General features: G+C 49.0%; 1 long non-coding RNA gene across 1 annotated transcript; it reads left to right on the top strand.

Annotated features, from left to right (window-relative positions):
* The first annotated feature begins 1,269 nt into the window (after nucleotides 1-1,269).
* LOC136290383 (uncharacterized) lies at nucleotides 1,270-5,208 on the top strand. The gene is made up of 6 exons (XR_010721110.1): nucleotides 1,270-1,850; nucleotides 2,025-2,150; nucleotides 3,049-3,153; nucleotides 3,451-3,555; nucleotides 4,048-4,154; nucleotides 4,597-5,208. It is a non-coding gene; the product is annotated as an uncharacterized lncRNA (long non-coding RNA).
* The last annotated feature ends 9,380 nt before the right edge of the window (nucleotides 5,209-14,588 follow it).

The following is a 14,588-nucleotide window of genomic DNA, read 5'->3' as shown; positions in this document are numbered from 1 at the left end:
AGAAGGGTGCAGCCAGGTAGAGGTCGGGCTCTGCTCCCAGTTAACAAGCAATAGAACAGGAAGAAACAAGCCTCAAGTTGTGCTTAGGGGAGGTTCATGTTGGAAATGAGAAAGAATTTCTTTGCAGTAAGGGTTGTCAAGCATTGGGACTGTTCAGGGGTGTGGTGGAGTTGCCATCCCTGGAGGTGTTCCAGATACAGCTGGACACGACACTCGGTGTGTCCCGTCTGGTCTGTCTGTCTGGGCTCTGGTCCAGCTGACCAGCTGGAGATTGGTCACAGGTTGGATTCGATGGTCTTGGAGGTCTTTTCCAACTGAAATGACTCCGAGATTCTCTAAGTGTAACAGCAATCAAAGCCCTTGGGTTCTTTAGAGAAACTCGGTTTTAGAACCATGGGACTTACAAGATTTGACTTTGTCGTGGGAAAAGCCGCTGACACAAGTGTGCTCCTAATCTTGGGATGGTTTGAATGCCTTGAGAAGGTGTGACACTTGCCCAGCACTTTATATTTTAGAAACCCAAACTAAAACACTCCTGTAAATACTATGATAATCATCAAGACATAATGAAGGTGTAAATAATCAAGATTTTTTTTTTTAATTAGGTTTTTTTTGTGTCCCAGTTTCCACAAGGGTGTATGACCCGTAGCTGTGTTTCTTGTTCGCTGGGCTCTTAGGGAATGGATTGCATATCACTGAAAAGTCAGTGTAGGCTCTGATTAGGGAAGTAACACCTAAAAACCACATTTCCTTCCCCTGGTGAGTCTGTGAAGTTGGCTGACTTTGGACACTTGGGTTTATTGGTAACATAAAGCTGCAGGACATCATGGAATCATAGGATCACAGAATGGTTTGGGTTGGAAGGGATGTTAAAGATCACCCAGTTCCAACCCCCTGCAATGGGCAAGGACACCTTCCACTGGCCCAGGTCGCTCCAAGCCCTCTCCAAACTGGCCTTGGACACTTCCAGGCGTGGGGCAGCCACAGCTTCTCTGGACAACCTGTGCCAGAGAAAAATCCTGAAATCAGAAAAATGATAATTCTTTGTTATTTCTTTCATCTGTGACTTCTGTATTTATTCACCTTCCTCCAGGCAATTGATCATTCCACTGAGCACTCCATAGGAGTAGTGGGAAAGCTTGGGATGTGGATTCAGTGAATACTTTCAGAAGCTGTCTCCTCTGTGCCAGATTCTTTAGAAAGTTCTACAAGACAAACAATGTGTTGAAACCTCTGCTATGGTATAACAATCCTCGTGGATCTGCTTTCAGTTTCATTTATAGCTGCTGGAAGCAGTGTCATTGTCAAGGTCAGGAAGCAGGGAGTAAGGGAGCATGAGGTTTGTTTGCAATTAATACAGGGACTGAAAAAAGTTTGTAACTTCTTGAATTTTTAACCTGAACTCAGGACTGCTACTACTTCCACAAGGCTACCAAGTTGATCACCCAAATAAACTTTTAAAATTATAATTAAAAACTACTTTAATTATTAATTATATTAATCCAAACCCCAAATCCTGCCATTCTCACTGGTGAATGCTTTGGTTGTCTTTGATATGTCCAGTTTTGCCATTGTTGCAGCTTCTATATGTGCTGGAATCTTTTATTCGTGTCATTCAGGGAACTGTGAACCCCAGATTGTATGGTTTCAACACACAGACCAAAGGGACTGGCTCACAGGACGTCCTTGGTGCACAGCATGGAAGGTCCATCTGAAATGGGAGGCAAGATGAACTAAAATTAGACCACCGTGACTTATTTTAAACAGAAGCAATAGAATTGAAGTTGTTCAGCAAGTATGCGATGACCGCTGTCCAAGGCAAAGGGAGAAAGAAGGAAAAGAACACAAATGTATGTTCAGAGAAGTGCAGTTTTCTGAGATTCACATTTTTAACCTTGTCTAAACCACTCAGTTTTAATTCCAGTAAATTGCACATGGAAAAGAATGATTTAAAACGTATTTTATGTAGCCCAGGCATTTGCTTTAGATTACATTTTTTAACTATCTCTATTTCTCCATTATAGCAAGTTTCCCGTGAGCCTCTCAAGTGGTGTGGCCTTGTGATTAAAGAAAATAAAGACAATCCAGACAGATGGAGAATTTAAGAGGAGTAGCGCTAGCCTGGGAGAAGTGCAGAGTCACAGCAGAAGGTAAATTTACATTACTGTGAACACTCAAACCCTTCCAATCTGAAAACCCCTCTGCTATCAACATCTGCCTGTTTGGTGCAGTAAGTCAGGTGATTTTGCCCTTGGCTGTCCTTATCCTGGTCAATGTCATTGGAAATACACATACATATCCCACTCAAGTGTCCTGGAAATCATTTGCGTTCCATCTCGGATACCGATGTTGCGTTTTCTATTAGTTGCTCTTTAAACATCGTGCTAGCTTTGACCGTCTCCTCACAGGGAGAACTGTGAGAGGAAAAACAAGTTCAGAAAGCAAAACCTTTTAACAATTGATTCAATGAAGAGATCTGCATGTGCTCTGTTAAGAAACCAAAACATTTGTTCTGTAATATATTTAGCACTTCAGGAGCCTTAGTTAAGAAATGGCTTAAGCACTAGAAATCCTGCCCTGAGCAGCAATGACTCCAACGTGAGAGCGGCTGCGTATTCTGTCTTGGCTTCCTTCTCTCCCACCTGGAAGGGGCTCGCTTTCAGGAGAAGAGCCAGGTAAGGCTCAGCTCTGTTGCCAGTTTGGCAGGTGAGTCCTTGTAGGTCATGGACATGTGTGGGAGAGATGTTGCCTTGCTCACCCACCTGCAGGCATGTGCTGAGACAGCTAAAAGAAGCTTTTCATCCTCTCTCCCATTTTTTCCCCCCTCTACTGCATCGTGTTTCCTCCTGTTATAATCAACGGACAGAGAAAGTGGGAAATGTGTTTTAGAAATTCTTGGGAATTTTGCTTGTAGGAACGGAAATCCTGAGAGAACTGATATTTGACCTGCCTGGCCTATGAAATGTCCCAGAAGCTGGTTCATGTATCCATGCTCCTGTTGTGTTCATCTGGGCTGTAGTTCAGGCTTTTCTCCCTGGGCTCTTGCAGTTGCTGTGTCTCTGGGATGCGGTGCAGAATGGAATCAGGCGGCCACACCTCAGGTTCACCTTCTCCCTGACCCTGCTCGTGTGGCACAGCAGATCCTGAAGCCAGGTACTGGAACTTCCTGCGTGTGTCACTGCTGGGGTGAAAAGCAGAGCCCTGGGGAATGGTGATCTCCCCACCTGCTTTGTGCTCAGACACTCTTGACTGAGCTTTTCATTCTGGGGAAGAGAAGGGGAGGGGTGGCCAGCAACACGCTGAGCCTCAGAGCAAAGGCCTTCTGCAGTTCCTGCGCTGTTCTCCCAGCTTGGAACACTGCACAGTACAGCTTCCATTCATTATTGTCCGTGCTTGTGGATTGGGAAGGTTGTCCTCCTCCACGATGCCCCACCCTTTTTCTCTTCACAGAGGGACACCTGTACATAAAGGTAAACATTCCTTCTGTCACATCAGTATTCGGACCTGAGGAAAGTACCAGGTTTTTTCCAGCTTTTCTACAGTTTTGATTCTGAGGTAAGAGTCCCATTTTAGGCATCCAGTAATTCTTCAGAAACTTCTAGAAAAAGGCCATAAAAATACATTGAAATCTCATTCTCCCATCAGTGGTTATTTAGAAACATCTTTCTTTTGTTTCATATTGGAATTTAAACTGCTATTTCTGTGGGAGTTGTGTTGTTTTCTTAATACTAACACACAATGAGTGGCGCTGTGTATTGCTCTGTGAGCACAATAAACAGAATGTTCTGCCCCAGCTAGCTCACATTCATCTCCGAGTTAAGATTAGTAACGTTGAGTTCAACTGAAGTGTTTTAGGAGCACCGACTTCTACAATTCCATTTCCAGCTGCTGGTGAGGCTCTGCCTTCCAAATGTGGTTTTCTGTTTTGTGTTGTTGTTGGTTGGTTTTGTTTGTTTGGTTGGTTTTGTTTGTTTTTCAGGTTTCTGGAAAACAAGGTGATAAATAAAATGATTTCCTTACTTCATTCTTTGTGGCTAACAAATTTAGGAGATGAGAGAAAGCAAGAATCAGTCCCAGGCAAAGAGGAAACTTCTCCCTATTCAGCTTGTAAATGAATTTCTGTATGTTTTGGCCACCTTAATCAAACATATTCGGTATGTCCTTTGTTTTGGTCAGTTTGCATTTCATCCTCCGTCCAGTTTGAACTTTATTAAGGCCAGGAGGATTTCTTTGTCTCTGGTAGATGAATGGCTTTTTTCGCCTTCAGTGTGTGTGTTGAGTAGTGAATTTGGGTGTGATTTCTTTGACAGGAGGATTTAGGTATTTGAATCCATGGGGAATAAAGTAAGGCTTCAGGAGCTTCTCTCACCTCCAGGCCGGGGGATCCAGTTAGGAATAGGGTTCCAGCCTGGAGTCCCTGGGAGCTCCCAGAGCCCCTTGGAACAGCACAGGCTCCATGAGGCTGCTTAACGAGGCTGGTGCTTACCATGGTAACAACTGAGTCAACACAGGACAGCACCTTACTTGCACAATTTTATATCAGGAAAATCCTTTGGAGTATCTGATGTTTGTTTTGGTGGGGTTTTCTTCTTACAGAAAATACTAAAGACAAGCACAAACCTCAAACCTCATCTCATCGGAAAAATCATCACACTCGGAAAAAGAACGAGGTGGAAGAAGATGACACTGCTGCAGACGTGGAAGTGTCCGAGCTGGAGAAATGCAGAGAACACCTGAATTCCATCCTTGCCCATGGGGAGCCTGTTTTCCCAGCACCACCCTCCACACAGGGAGGGGAGACCCTCAGAGCTGGTGAACCTGGGGGCGAGGCAGTGGCCGTCACCTGTGCGTCCACTCACGTGGTCACCGAGGGGCTGCTGAGGTCCCTGGCCGGGCAGAGCCTCCTCAGGGAGCAGGACGTGTCCCCAGCCCTGAGGTGGCTGCGGAACCGCGTCCAGCCACGCACGGGATGCTCGGGGATGAGACACTGAGGAACGACCTCTTCAGGCTTTACACCCGGCTCTGCCAGGCCAGCAGCGCCTCAGCTGGGCTCTCCAGGGAGCTCGGAGTGCTCAGTTCCATCGTGCTGCAGCTCCTGGAGGAGCAGGGCCTGGCCAGCACCTTCCACGAGCCTGTGAAATCCCTGCGCCTGTGGGGGCATTTTTGAGGGATTTTTTCGGGGATTTTGGGGGCTTTTTGAGGGAATTTTGGGGGGATTTTTGGGGGGATTGTGGAGGGATTTTTTGTTGATTTTGGGGGGATTTTTTGGAGAATTTTGGGGGGATTTTTGGGGGGATTTTGGAGGAATTTTTAGGGGGATTTGGGGGGATTTTTGGAGTATATTTGGAGGATTTTTTGGAGGATTTTTCAGGGATTTTTGGGGGGATATTTTGGGGATTTTCAGAGTATATTTGGAGGAATTTTGGGAAATTTCTGCAAGATTTTTGGGGAAGTTTTGGGCGATTTTGGGGGGATTTTTAGAGTATATTTGGAGGATTTTTTTGGGACTTGGGGGGAATTTTTGCGGGATTTTTGGGGAAGTTTGGGGGAATTTGGGGGGGCCTTTGGGGGATTTTGTGGGGATTTTTGGGGGGTTTTGGAGGATTTTTGTAGGATTTTTTATTTTTTTGGAGGATTTTTGGAGCACTTTTAGAGGACTTTTGTGTGATGTTTGGAGGATTTTGGAAGATTTTTCGAGTAGTTTTGGGAGATTTTTGGAGGATTTAGGGGGTGTTTTGGGGGATTTTTTTGGCGGATTTTTAGGGAATTTCTGCAAGATTTTTGGGGAAGTTTGGGGGGATTTGGGGGGATTTTAGGGGTATGTTTTCAGGATGTTTGGGGAATTTGGGGGGATTTTTGGAATACAGCCTGAACGAAAGGCTGTTTTGTTTCGGTCTGGTTGCTGGCAGGGTTCTCGCAGGTGTGCTCGGGGGTCTTTTGGGCCATTTATTCCGGAGGCTGTTCGCCAGGGCATTCCTGGGCACGTTCGTTTATGGCTCCGCTCCGCGCCGCCGCGCGGCAGTGCTGCCACCCTGTGGGCAGAGAGCGGTAGTGCAGCTGTCCCGTCCCGCCCGTCCCGCCTGATCTGTGAGGCAATGCTGCCACCCTGTGGGCAGAGAGCGGTAGTGCAGCTGTCCCCCTCCGCCCGTCCCGCCTGATCTGTGAGGCAATGCTGCCACCCTGTGGGCAGAGAGCGGTAGTGCAGCTGTCCCCCGTGCCCGTCCCGCCTGATCTGAGCGGCAATGCTGCCACACTTCTGTTCTGGGGGGCACTGGGTTTGTTTCCCTTATTGCTGCATAATTGAGGAAAGCCATGGCGCTTTTTTAGGCAGTGGCAGGAGGTGAGAGCTGCGTTTATTTAATTTTGTATTTTATTTTTTGTTATTTTTGTATTTTTGTGCTCTTTTGTTGTGGTTTTTCATGTTGCGTTTTGTGGTTTTTCAAAGACTTTTTCTTCAGTTTTTTAATTTTTATTTTTTTTCTTTAGCTATTTATTTACTTGTTAAAACTACTTTTCGTTTTTTATTTTAATTTTTTGTTTAAATTTTTTTTCCACTTTTTTGTTACTTTGAAATTTTTTTCTTTTGGTATTTTAATTTTATTTATTATTTTCTATAGTTTTGGTTTATTTTTTCATGTTTTCTTTGTTCCTTTTTTTTTTTCCCCGTACTCTTTCTTCCCCCGGGCGCCTGGGGGTTTGGCTGTTGGCAAGAAAGATGAGAAATGACCTCGGTGCCCGCTGGACGTCGGGATGTCATAGAGAGCGCAGTTGGCAAAAGCTCTGTATTTTCTGCTCCATAAAACTCCTGAAGGGAGAAAGCTGTGACCACCGTGGTGCCGTTTTTTCCTTCCCAGCCCCGACCAGGTCTCCTCCTACCCGTGCACAGTGTTACCAGCAGCAGCCTGCTGTCCAGGCTGTCGAGGCGTATTTCAGAGGGAGCAATAAAAGCAAAGTAGACGTTTTATTTTGAACTCTCCGACCCTGCTTGTTTATTAGCAAAGAACTCCAAAACAAAGCGAACAAAAAAAGAAAACCCCCAAAATAAACTCCCCCGCAACCCACCAAAAAAACCCCATACAGATAGAGAAAATATGCCCATATTATCTAAATAAAGATTAAAACTTTACCCCTTAGAAAACCAGGCTCATTTAATTCAAATTAATTGTGTTTCTGATGTGTTAGGTTCATGAATTCATCTAGTGTAAAATATCGTTTAAAATATAAACAAACGAATTAAAAAAATAATGAAAAAGAAAAATAACAAAAAGTATAGGATATGAAAAATAATATCAATAAAAAATACACAATATATTATTACATACTACACGTTTTATAAATATATTTAATATACATAATATAAACATCTATAATGTACATAATCATATTTAAATGAAATGTATTATTATTTATAACATTACATAATAAATAATAAATTATTTTATATATAACTTTCTATATTTAATATCTATAATAAATATAATGGTATAATAAACATAATACATGATGTATAATGTACATAATATAAAAGATGAATTGTAATGATGAATGTAAATATCAGAATCACAAAGATAAAAAATATTGAAATAGAGCCTGAACGAAAGGCTTTTTTGGTTCGGTCTGGTTGCTGGCAGGGCTCTCGCAGGTGTGCTCGGGGGTCTTTTGGGCCATTTATTCCGGAGGCTGTTCGCCAGGGCATTCCTGGGCACGTTCGTTTATGGCTCCGCTCCGCGCCGCCGCGCGGCAGTGCTGCCACCCTGTGGGCAGAGAGCGGCAGTGCAGCTGTCCCCCGTGCCCGTCCCTCATGATCTGTGTGGCAATGCTGCCACCCTGTGGGCAAAGAGCGGTAGTGCAGCTGTCCCTCCCGCCCGTCCCGCCTGATCTGTGCGGCAATGCTGCCACCGCGTGGCCAAAGAGCGGTAGTGCAGCTGTCCCCCCCGCCCGTCCCCGACGCGCGTGGCAGCCCCGCACTGTGAGCTCGGGGGCGGCGCTGCCGCCCGCCCGCCCGCAGCTCGGGGCCGAAAGGGAGGGAAAAAGGCAAGGAGCCCGGGCGCGTGGCAGCCGGCTGCCTGCGCGCGCCACCCGGACCCCGGAGCCGTCCGGGCGCGATTTTCCGCGGCGTTTGCGGGTGTGCGGACACGGGATGGGGGCGCAGCGGCGCCGCGGGCTGCAGTCCATTCAGTCAGGCGCTTGTGGGAGGAGCCGAGGGGGCATTTTAGTGGGTTCCACTACCAAGATGGCGGCGAGACGCGAGGCGCCCGACCTTCCAAAAAGGGCGGCCAAAAGGGCGGGAAAAAATAAGGACCCTATAGGCGTTTAGCCAGACGCCTGCACAAAAACCCCCACTACGGCGCCGCCCGGGCGCAATTTTCCGCGGCGTTTCCAGGTGTAGGGACACCGGTCGTGTGCTCAGCCGCGCCGCGCTTGCGTTCGGATTCGCGGATTTAGTCAGGCGTCTGTGTAAACACCTGGCGGAGGCCTATGCCGAGCCGCAAAGAACATGGCGGCCGGGACGGAAGTGGCCTCAGCCGCAACAAAGATGGCGGTAAGGAAAACCGGAAGTCACGCGACGCCCCTCACAAAATGGCGCCCAGGCGCGAGGCGCCCGACCTTCCAAAAAGGGCGGCCAAAAGGGCGCGAAAAAATAAGGACCCTATAGGCGTTTAGCCAGACGCCTGCAGGAAACCCCGACTACGGCGCCGCCGGGACGCAATTTTCCGCGGCGTCTCCAGGTGTGGGGACACGGGCCGTGTGCTCAGCCGCGCCGCGCTTGCTTTTAAATTCGTGGATTTATTCAGGCGTCTGTGTAAACACCTGCCGGGGGCCTATGCCGAGCCGCCAAGAACATGGCGGCCGGGACGGAAGTGGCCTCAGCCGCAGCCAAGATGGCGGCGAGCAAAAGCGGAAGTCACGCGACGCCCCTCACAACATGGCGCCCAGGCGCGAGGCACCCGACCTTCCAAAAAGGGCGGCCAAAAGGGCGCGAAAAAATAAGAACCCTATAGGCGTTTAGCCAGATGCCTGCACGAAACCCCGACTACGGCGCCGCCGGGGCGCAATTTTCCGCGGCGTCTCCAGGTGTGGGGACACGGGCCGTGTGCTCAGCCGCGCCGCGCTTGCGTTCGGATTCGCGGATTTAGTCAGGCGTCTGTGTAAACACCTGCCGGGCGCCTTAGAGGTGCCGCAAAAAAGATGCCGGCGGAACCGGAAGTGGCCTCAGACGCAACCATGATGGCGGCAAGGAAGGGCGGAAGGCTCGTGGGGCTCGTCGCGGCCGAAAATCGCCGAGTGCAGCTCACACCCTGCAATGGCAAAAGCTGTTTTATTAAAACTCAGCCGAGAATTTTCCTCTTATTTCCAGGTCACAGGATATACTGAGGCTGAGAGGGATCCTAAAATCTGACTCTCAAGCGGACGGACCGTTTGAGAATCGAACTCAGCACCTTGGCATTACCCGGACTCTGCTCCAAGCAGCTGAACCAATCTCTGCATTATGGGGATGGACCTCCATAGGATGGCAACGCTTGGCCCCACTAAGGTAAGTGCAGTGCCGCCTTCTCTGCCAAAGCTGCTTCACACACCAGCCCCTGGAATGGCTCGAGGGCAGAAGTGGCTGGCAGCTCACGACAGCACAAAGCTCTTCCCGTGACGCTGATTTCCTGTCCTTTCCAGGATTTACCCAACAGCTGCCGTAAAAGTACTCACACAAAGTCTCTTTCCGGGCGGAAAGGAGCAGGACAAGTCCTGAGGCTTCCCTTCTTCCACGGCCAAAGCTCTGCAGAGAGGCAGGGCCGGTCCCACCCGCACAGGGGCGTTTCCTGCAGGTGAGTGTTGCCGGGCCAAAATGATGGCAGCTGCTGAGGCCGGGGCTGCTTTTCTGGCCGGAGGCCTCGGTGCCCCCCCGTGCCGCCTGCAGTGTCCCTCGGGGTTTCCTGCAGGTGTCCCGGGTGCCCGGAGGCGCAGGGAGGAAGGAGGCCGGCAGCCCCAGCGGGGCCAGCAGCCCTGGGATGATGTGCAGGGAGGAGCTGTGCCTGCGGGGCCCCGCCCGTGGCAGCGGCGGCCAAACGCAGGGCCCGGGGCCGGGCTCGGGGCTGGCACGGACACGGCCCCGGGGCTGCCGCGGCTCCTCGGCCAGGGGCTGCTCCCGCCGGGCACGGGGAGATGCTGCAGCCCGGACAGAGGCACCCACAGCCCAAGAGCTCCCCGGGGAACAGCTGGCATTGCCCGGGAACGGCGGCTCGGGCTGTCTGCAGAGGGGCTCAGACAGCAATTCCCACCTCCCGGAGCTCCCACACAGTTGCCAGGGATGTCCTGGCCACCCCAAATCCCCTCCCTTTCAGCCTGAGGACATCACCCGTCGGCAGCATTAAAGCCAAGGCGCTCCTCCCTCACAGAAATTAAATCCAGAGCAACGGCCCTCGGAGATGCCTCAAAATCAAAGGTTTGAGTGGGATGGAGTTTCGTTTGGATGAAGTCTGGACTTTTCCAGGGAGCCGGCCGGAGTGCAGAAGTGATGGAAAGCTTTTGCAGGTGGGTCCCACTGGAGGCGTGCTGAAGGCAGGGATGGGCGTCCCTTGCCTGAGGGAAAGGCACTTGCAGAGGCCACTGCTGGGGCTCGGAAAGGAGCTGAGCTCCTGCAGGGAGCTGTGTCCTCCCGAGGGCACAGGGGCTGCCTCAGCACAGGCCGGCCAGTGCCTTCTCCTGCTCTGAAACATCACCTGGAGCCCGAGCTCAGGGGGGTGGCTGAATTCCAGGGAAATCTGACAGGTGACCCCCAGGGGGTGAGGGTTATAATTAACCAAATCTATGGAATAGAAACCTATCCTGTCCCCATCCTGCTGAGCTTCCTTGGAAGCTCTGCTGGTTCCTGACACGTCTGGCATTCAAGCAGCAGCTCTGCGTGGGAATATCCGTGCTCCGTGAGGCACTGTGAGGTTATTGCAGCGGGAACTGAGCAGGGAATTCGGGGCCGTGGGTATAATTCATCTAAAGTAGCAAAGGTGACAGTGAACCCCAAATCTGGGCACCACACAGAGAACAATCTTTGTGCTGCCCTGTCAGCTCAAGCCCCTGGGCTGGGAAGTTTTAGGAGTCAAACATATGGAATGATAGAAGTCACAGCAACTGGTGTCACCCCGAGGGACAGTCCAAGTCCCAGACAATTCCTCTGCAATCCCCTCGGGGGGAAAACACCCTCTGTCTGCCAGGAGCCCTGGCTCTGTTTCTCCTATCAGCTGTGTTGGGCTTTAAGAACTTGAAATAACTTTGAAGCCAAAGAAATCACCTTTTCCTACTGGTTTGATTGTTGTGTTTGTTTTTTCTTTCAGATGCTGGACTTGCTTCTGTGGATGTGTGCTGAGCTCTGGCTGCAGGGGACTGTCAGGCCTGAATGGCTGTGAGTCTGTGTTCTTCTCGCTGGGGAAGCGGAAATAATTATTAATTAGACTGCAGAAATGTTTTCAGAAACCTTTCCCCTTTCCTGCCCTTTGCTGGTGGATCTTCTCTTTCTGCCTTTGACTTTACAAAGCTGTTCCCTGATGTCATTTCCCCTGCCTGAATTCCTTGCAGCTCCTAGCTGGGAAAAACTGGGATGATGTCCTGGGGATGTCCTTAGTGGAGGACAGAGGTGAGCTTTTGCCTGTATTTTTCTAATGTTTTCTAAAATTTCAGAGAGCTGCTGCTGCTGCTGCTCCTGCTCCTGCTGCTGCTGCACAAGTGGAGCCTTGTCAGCGAAGACCTGCATCTGCAGGAGGCCCCGCAGGCCCTGGCTGGGAAGTGCCAAAACAAAGGAGTGATCAGTAAGTGCTGAACTGCTTCCAGGAGGGCGTATTTTGTTGCAGCCGTTACAGACCAACAGTCCAAGTGAGGCCAACTGCTCTGGAAACAGTACTAATGCCTTCTGCCAGACTGATGGAGCTTGAGGGAGGAGGAAAGGAAATGGCAAGGCATTTTTCAGGTCTTCCTTGGGGTGAATTCTAAGCTTAGCACAATTGGGAAGCTTTGAGGAAACACAGTTTAAAAAGGGGAAGAGCTGTAAAATGAAACTTAGTTGCCAATCTCATGTCAGGCTCTGAAAAATGGTCTTCTTGAATCAAATCTCAGAAGAAATAAGCGGTGCCTGGAGGCTCTGTGCTCGAAGGTTTGAATGATTCTGAGTGTGGATGGGGATCTGAAAGTCACGTGTAAGTAAAACCAAAAAACACATCAAGCAAGCAAAACTGCAATAGTTGACTTTTCTTGTTGTCATCGTTTTGGAAGAAAGGAAAAATATGGGGCGAGAGGTGAGAGCAGGATCTGCAAAATCACGGAGTTCTCCGCGTCTCCCTGAGGCTGAAGCTGTGTTTGCTGTCAACGATGGCAGAGTGGAAGATGCTAAAGACTGAAAACTTGGGGTTTTCCCCCCTGAATCCCAAGGCTCTGTCAGCAGCTGTGCCCCGTCTATCTCTTCAAAGAGTTTTCGGGTTTAGGAAGGCTTTTCTGTTCTTCCGCATTTCTCTAGAACTCCACTCCAAAAGAACGGTGCTGTGTCCGTGTGGTGTTGGTGACTTTGTGTGAGTTGCTTTATTAAAGCCAATCGTTGGTAAGGGTTCTGAGCCTGCCTTGGAGAGCCCTTGGAGGTGGCAGCTCTTCTTTAATTTCCCTTGGTTCCTTTCATGCCTTTCAGTGATTCCTGCGAGGTGCACTGCAGTCTGCCTGAAGCCAGCACATCCTGTCCGTGTTTGAACTTGACTCCTGTTGTTTTTCCTCTTGCAGGTAGTTGGCAAAAAGAGGAGAGAGCCAGTAGGAAGTGAAGCCCCTGGAAGGCCTCATCCCAGTCCAAGGTTCCCACTTTTCTCTCTGACTCCTGGGTAATTACCTGGCCAGAACTGGACACAGACTGTCCCTTTGATTTCCTGCCTTTTCCAAGAAATCCTTGCTGTCAGCCGGAGTGTGTTCCTGGTCTCCTCCTCCTCCTCCTCCTCCTCCTGCTCCTCCTCCTCCTCCTCCTCCTCCTCCTCCTCCTCCTCCTCCGCCTCCTCTGTTTGCCAAGGTGAATTTTGGTTATTGCAGGAATTCTGCCCAGAAATCCTGGCTGGCTGAGGGATCCTTGTGTCCCCTCTGGAATAAATTCCTGCGTCTCCTCAGCCCTGCTGGTTTGCAGTAGCGTTTGTACACCTTTCGCTGCAGCTGTGGTTCTTAATAACTGGAAGTCCAGGGATTCTGGGCGATTCCCATAAGTTCTCCTGTTTTGTAGGAGCTGCACGGTGAGGTCAGCATTCTGAGGGAGGCCCTGGCACAGCTGCCAAGGGCAAGGAACGTGGAGCATCCCGGGGCTTCTCCCGCCCGAGTTTCTCCCGGAGCGTGCTGCGTGTCGTGCCGGATGTTTAACCCGGGTTTGGGGTGTTCTCCTGCAGTCCCAGCTCTGACTGCTGCCCCCGAGCCCCGGCCTTGCTCTGTCCCAGCACTGAACCTGGCAGGTGGGTGTGCTTTTCCAGCCCTTGAATCCCACGGGCAATCCCAGATTCCCGGAGCTCCCCGAGGCACAGCCTGGCCTCCCTCGCTGGGAGCTGCACCTCAGTCTGCCTGGACCAAGGCCATCCTGTTTGAGACTTTATTCCTGTTGCTTTTCCTCTTGCAGGTAGTTGGCGAAAAGGAGAGAGCCAGTAGGAAGTGAAGCCACTGGAAGGCCTTATCCCAGTCCAAGGTTGGATGGGAGTAACTGGACCTGTTGAATTCCCACTTCCCTTTAAATCAGTGCAGAGGAAGCAGATTTTAAATCATCATTCCATGAACTTTCACCAACTTCATGACTCTTGCAAAAGTTTTCAATGTTAGAAATTCCTGAGCTTGTTTTCCAGGCAGGCTTGGATTTAGATGTTATTCCTTCCTTTTAATTGAAGGAATAACTCTGATTTTCTCTCTGATTTTAGTAAGGGAATATTTATTTATTCCAATTTTCCATCCTAATTGGAATTTTTGTACCTTGTAGAGCACATTTCCAAGGAAATTTACCCAATTAATGTTGGTAAATCAGCAATTGTCCAGCACCATCTCCACAAAATTCTGTGAATTCCCAAGAAAACTTTGAAGTATTTATTTGCCACGATTCGTCTCTTTGTAAAGTTCAATTTACTGCATTTTTAATTACATAAATGCCATTAAAACCTGAATCTAGGCCTAGCTGCTGTTCCTTGGACACAAGGGGCTGGTTCTTTCCTACCTTGGCACATTTGGATGTTTGTCCAAAATGAGCTTCCCACTAAAATAGAATTTGTTTCCAAGCAGAAGTGGGAATTGTCTAGAAAACCTTCTGTTCTGGGGGGCACTGGGTTTGTTTCCCTTATTGCTGCATAATTGAGGAAAGCCATGGCGCTTTTTTAGGCAGTGGCAGGAGGTGAGAGCTGCGTTTATTTAATTTTGTATTTTATTTTTTGTTATTTTTGTATTTTTGTGCTCTTTTGTTGTGGTTTCTCATGTTGCGTTTTGTGGTTTTTCAAAGACTTTTTCTTCAGTTTTTTAATTTTTATTTTTTTTCTTTAGCTATTTATTTACTTGTTAAAACTACTTTTCGTTTTTTAATTTTTTGTTTAAATTTTTTTTCCACTTTTTTG

Source organism: Chamaea fasciata, unplaced genomic scaffold, assembly GCF_029207755.1.
Source record: "Chamaea fasciata isolate MVZ Bird 193981 ecotype frontalis unplaced genomic scaffold, bChaFas1.0.hap1 SCAF_6, whole genome shotgun sequence".
NCBI classification, from domain to species: Eukaryota; Metazoa; Chordata; class Aves; order Passeriformes; family Sylviidae; genus Chamaea; species Chamaea fasciata.
This window is presented reverse-complemented; position numbering and strand designations above follow the sequence as displayed.